Genomic DNA, 6,790 nt, shown 5'->3' with positions numbered 1-6,790 from the left:
CGTCACGTCTTCACCAACGTCACGTCTTCACCAACGCCACGTCCTCACCAACGCCACGTCCTCACCAACGTCACGTCTTCACCAACGCCACGTCCTCACCAACGTCACGTTTTCACCAACGCCACGTCCTCACCAACGTCACGTCTTCACCAACGCCACGTCTTCACCAACGCCACGTCCTCACCAACGCCACGTCTTCACCAACGTCACGTCTTCACCAACGCCACGTCCTCACCAACGTCACGTCTTCACCAACGCCACGTCCTCACCAACGTCACGTCTTCACCAACGCCACGTCCTCACCAACGTCACGTCTTCACCAACGCCACGTCCTCACCAACGTCACGTCTTCACCAACGTCACGTCTTCACCAACGTCACGTCTTCACCAACGTCACGTCCTCACCAACGCCACATCCTCACCAACGTCACGTCTTCACCAACGTCACGTCTTCACCAACGTCACGTCCTCACCAACGTCACGTCCTCACCAACGTCACGTCTTCACCAACGTCACGTCTTCACCAACGTCACGTCCTCACCAACGCCACGTCCTCACCAACGCCACGTCCTCACCAACGTCACGTCCTCACCAACGTCACGTCTTCACCAACGTCACGTCTTCACCAACGTCACGTCTTCACCAACGTCACGTCTTCACCAACGTCACGTCCTCACCAACACCACATCCTCACCAACGTCACGTCTTCACCAACGTCACGTCTTCACCAACGTCACGTCCTCACCAACGTCACGTCCTCACCAACGTCACGTCTTCACCAACGTCACGTCTTCACCAACGTCACGTCCTCACCAACGCCACGTCCTCACCAACGCCACGTCCTCACCAACGCCACATCCTCACCAACGTCACGTCTTCACCAACGTCACGTCTTCACCAACGTCACGTCCTCACCAACGCCACGTCCTCACCAACGCCACGTCCTCACCAACGTCACGTTTTCACCAACGCCACGTCCTCACCAACGCCACGTCCTCACCAACGCCACGTCCTCACCAACGCCACGTCTTCACCAACGTCACGTCTTCACCAACGCCACGTCCTCACCAACGTCACGTCTTCACCAACGCCACGTCCTCACCAACGTCACGTCTTCACCAACGCCACGTCCTCACCAACGTCACGTCTTCACCAACGCCACGTCCTCACCAACGTCACGTCTTCACCAACGTCACGTCTTCACCAACGTCACGTCTTCACCGTCACGTCCTCACCAACGCCACATCCTCACCAACGTCACGTCTTCACCAACGTCACGTCTTCACCAACGTCACGTCCTCACCAACGTCACGTCCTCACCAACGTCACGTCTTCACCAACGTCACGTCTTCACCAACGCCACGTCCTCACCAACGTCACGTCTTCACCAACGCCACGTCTTCACCAACGTCACGTCTTCACCAACGTCACGTCCTCACCAACGCCACGTCTTCACCAGCGCCACGTCCTCACCAACGTCACGTCCTCACCAACGCCACGTCCTCACCAACGCCACGTCCTCACCAACGTCACGTCTTCACCAACGTCACGTCTTCACCAACGTCACGTCCTCACCAACGTCACGTCCTCACCAACGTCACGTCTTCACCAACGTCACGTCTTCACCAACGTCACGTCCTCACCAACGCCACATCCTCACCAACGTCACGTCTTCACCAACGTCACGTCTTCACCAACGTCACGTCCTCACCAACGTCACGTCCTCACCAACGTCACGTCTTCACCAACGTCACGTCTTCACCAACGCCACGTCCTCACCAACGTCACGTCTTCACCAACGCCACGTCTTCACCAACGTCACGTCTTCACCAACGTCACGTCCTCACCAACGCCACGTCTTCACCAGCGCCACGTCCTCACCAACGTCACGTCCTCACCAACGCCACGTCCTCACCAACGCCACGTCCTCACCAACGTCACGTCCTCACCAACGTCACGTCTTCACCAATGCCACGTCCTCACCAACGCCACGTCCTCACCAACGCCACGTCCTCACCAACGTCACGTCCTCACCAACGCCACGTCCTCACCAACGCCACGTCCTCACCAACGTCACGTTTTCACCAACGTCACGTCCTCACCAACGCCACGTCCTCACCAACGCCACGTCCTCACCAACGTCACGTCCTCACCAACGTCACGTCCTCACCAACGTCACGTCCTCACCAACGTCACGTCCTCACCAACGCCACGTCCTCACCAACGTCACGTCTTCACCAACGCCACGTCCTCACCAACGCCACGTCCTCACCAACGCCACGTCCTCACCAACGCCACGTCCTCACCAACGTCACGTCCTCACCAACGCCACGTCCTCACCAACGCCACGTCCTCACCAACGTCACGTTTTCACCAACGTCACGTCCTCACCAACGCCACGTCCTCACCAACGTCACGTCTTCACCAACGCCACGTCCTCACCGTCACGTCTTCACCAACGCCACGTCCTCACCAACGCCACGTCCTCACCAATGCCACGTCCTCACCAACGTCACGTCCTCACCAACGCCACGTCCTCACCAACGTCACGTCCTCACCAACGTCACGTTTTCACCAACGTCACGTCCTCACCAACGTCACGTCCTCACCAACGTCACGTCTTCACCAACGTCACGTCCTCACCAACGTCACGTCTTCACCAACGCCACGTCTTCACCAACGCCACGTCCTCACCAACGTCACGTCCTCACCAACGTCACGTTTTCACCAACGGCACGTCCTCACCAACGCCACGTCCTCACCAACGCCACGTCCTCACCAACGCCACGTCCTCACCAACGTCACGTCCTCACCAACGTCACGTCTTCACCAACGCCACGTCCTCACCAACGTCACGTCTTCACCAACGCCACGTCTTTCTTCGCCATTTCACTGCCTTTCACTGCGTTTTATAAAGAAGGAGGGGTGAGGGGAGAGAGGAGGCGTCGAGTCACATGGCAGCCGGACCGGCTGGTAAACACGGAGCTGCAGACTGTGTGACATCATGTTGTCCAGAGAAATCCCACCTGTAGTTCTAATTCCTTCAAACCAGTTGTAGCAGCCGTTTCCACGTTACTCTTACAGGCGGTGGCGGCGCGGACTGTCGGATTTTTGTACGCACTTCTGAAACCCAAAAAAAATAAATGGCATCTACACCAGATATGATTGATTTCCACCTTTCGCCTCTTTAAGTATGATTTCTTTAGCGATAAATGTTTTTACGTCCGTCTGGAAATGATTCCTAAACAAAGTGACACAAACATGCAGAGTATGTCGGAGTTGCAGAGTTTCCACCATGCAGGGAGGAACAGCAACTCCTGTCCCTCATCGCCAGTCGGACTTGTTACCTAAGTTTCTGTTCCCAGCCTGAACACACACACACACACACACACACACACACACGACATCAGGCCTGTCGTAGTGAAGCTTTCTGTAACTGGGGGGGGGGGCAGATTAGAGGCTTTCTCCGGGTTGTGCTGGGAACGCAGCCGTTCTAAGATAGATAGATAGATAGATATGTAGATAGATAGATAGATAGATAGATAGATAGATATGTAGATAGATAGATAGATAGATAGATATGTAGATAGATAGATAGATAGATAGATATGTAGATAGATAGATAGATATGTAGATAGATATGTAGATAGATAGATAGATAGATATGTAGATAGATATGTAGATAGATAGATAGATAGATAGATAGATATGTAGATAGATATGTAGATAGATATGTAGATAGATAGATAGATATGTAGATATGTAGATATGTAGATAGATAGATAGATAGATAGATAGATATGTAGATAGATATGTAGATAGATAGATAGATAGATATGTAGATAGATAGATAGATAGATAGATAGATATGTAGATAGACAGATAGATATGTAGATAGATAGATAGATAGATATGTAGATAGATAGATAGATATGTAGATAGATAGATATGTAGATAGATATGTAGATAGATAGATAGATAGATATGTAGATAGATAGATAGATATGTAGATAGATATGTAGATAGATAGATAGATATGTAGATAGATAGATAGATAGATAGATTTCCTTCTCTCTCTCTCTCTCTCAGCATCTTTTTATGGGACTGACATTCCTGGAGTGGTGGAAACAGAAGCCCTTGTTTAGAGGTGAAACCCTCCCACCCCGTCCCCTTTTTTCATCTTCCTAGTTTTGGACCCCTGGGTCAAAGGTCAAGACCCCCTCCAGCTTCAGAGACATGTCAGGTCATGCAAGCCACATAGCATTCCCTGTATAGCCCCCTCCACACGGCCCTGCCTCCCCCTCGCCGCCGCCCCCCCCCCCCCCCCAGCAGAAGAACCCGCTGCCTCTTAACGCTGACAAACCTGCTTACACAAGAGGTGTGAGTGTGCACGCGTGCGAAATTTTTAGAGCTTCTGAGCACCAGAAATGTTGCATGGTTTTCAGATTTTAACATTTTTATTTGATAAAATGAATCTTTCCTTGCAGTGAGATGAAAACATTTGCATAAAGAAACTAAAATAAACAGTTAAAGTAATTTATTGTGCTGGTGACGAAGCATATTTCTGTCTCCTGCCATTATGAAGCATCAGCATAGATCCAGAAGCTGCAGATAGGCTCGGCGTTGGGGATGGATGACGTGGAAAAATCTTTTCCTGTGTGAAACGATCCGCTGTGTCAGGATGTTAAAGCACCTCTCGCTGCCTGTACACAACAAGTGTTTTAATCAAATCCTACAAAAATAGGAAATAAAGTGCAATAAATTAAAGCTCGGCTGAATTAAAACTGTCAGGAAGCAATTAGAAAAACACCATAATTCCTCCAAATGGGGCCAAAGTTGAACAGATAGCAAAATGTGTAAAGTGAAAATAACCAATTTTGGGAGCGTATCGCTGCCAAATGTTAAAGGTCACGAGACTCGGCGGGGCCTTCACTCGTGTCCTCTTCGCTTAGTCAGCAAGTGGAGCCGGCGACCAGATCCCACAAGAAACCAGATGAGAAATGGGTTTGAGCTACACAAACAGGGCCGGGATGCAGAAGAGCGGGCGACCCATTCCCAGAGATAAACAAATAACTAAATAAATCCTGGGGACACTGGGGGTGAGGGAAGCATCCCCCGAGGGGTCAGAGCAGGAACAGATAAATCTCCCTTAAAGACGCCATGCCTCTCCACAGTTAACCTCTTAATCAACCCCAATCGGCCAAAGGAAACAGCACAGAAACCAAGCTCTGTGTGTTTTAGTGACTGAACACCCTGATGTGCAGCATGGCGTGTGTGTGTGTGTGTGTGTGTGTGTGTGTGTGTGTGTGTGTGTGTGTGTGTGTGTAAGTGCTGAGCAAATTCTGATTTCTTTCATGCATTTATGGGAAAAAGGAAATGAAAGTTTAATAGATTTAAACATTCAGACGTTGATTTGGAGAGAAATGAGAGAAAATCAGTTTGTTAAGTTTTGAGTGACTTTAAAGTGGAACTATTATGTGCATTTCAGGTTAATTTATTTTTATTTCTGAGACCAGAAGGGCTGGGATTGATGGAGTTATTGTCACAAAAGGCTTTATTTACTTCAGACCGACCCTCTCCGTAGGCTGTCAGATCAGCCTGCGGGCAAAACGAGTGGATTGAGACTCTTCCGCATTAAGCCCCGCCTCCCGCCACTGCACTACATCAGGAGCGCGCACCGCACCTGCTTTCGCCGTCATTGTAACATCTCATAAACAGAAGGATTAGGCTGATATGAACTCAATAAAAAAACAAAATACAATGTCAACACATAGCATACAGCCCTACATGTTGGAACCTGAATCAGAGCCTGAAAACGAAGTGGAAAACAGCAACCCACAGCAACGAATGCAGCAGGATGTCTCTCTTTGGTAAACTCACCAGCCATCGTTGGAAATAACTTTATCCCACGTTTTCCACCCGCCTGATGTATTTGTACATGCCCTTGTTAACCAGTAGAAGGTAACCAATCACCGAACCTTATCCCCTGGGACGTCACAAGGATTTCCAAGTAGAAAAAACTCTCTAAAACGACGCGTTTTTCGTCGCCATGGAAACCGAACAGCTGGAACTCAAACTCAAACTCAAACATGCGTTTAGGTGATAAAAAACAGTGTCGTTCACATGTCTGATGAGGATTCAACACTGTAACACTGTAGAAAGCTCAGAAAACTCCAAATACCATCATAGCACCCCTTTAAAGAACCAAAGTTTGGTCTGATTTAAACTCCTGCTGAAGATTTCTGTCGCGTCTTCAGGAACAGATCTCCAGGCTTTTGTTGCGTTTGTGTCCAGATGATCCCACCTTGCGTCAGCCGCGATGCGTTCAGGTTCTGGGAGGCTCTTTCCCTCCATCGGACCAGTGGTCACACATTCAGTCCGGTTCTAGAGTCATTTAGTACCAGGTTCTCTTCCTCATCACGACTTCTTGACAGCCACGTTTCCATGGAAACCATTTCTGAAGAGGCCAACTGTAGATGGATCAGCCGATGATTCTCTCAGGTCCTGGTTCAGGATTTGTTGGTGTTTACTTTCAGATTCTGCTGCAGGTTCCTACTTTGTCGGCTCGTCGGGTTTCCTCACATGTTTTTAGATTTGCAGAGTTTCCATCTAACAGCTCTGTGAGAATCACTTCGCTGCTGTAAAAACCAGACTTTTCATTCGTCAAACTGCGTTAGTTTCAGCAGCAAAATGGAAGCAAAGGATGTTTTTCCCCCCTCAGAGGCTGTTTGTAAGAAAGAGCCTAAATATGCATTTTAAAGTTGTCTTGTTAATAAGTTATGTGGAGACG

The sequence above is a fragment of the Telmatherina bonti genome (genome assembly GCF_933228915.1).
Source record: "Telmatherina bonti genome assembly, chromosome: 5".
NCBI lineage: Eukaryota > Metazoa > Chordata > Actinopteri > Atheriniformes > Telmatherinidae > Telmatherina > Telmatherina bonti.
This window is presented reverse-complemented; position numbering follows the sequence as displayed.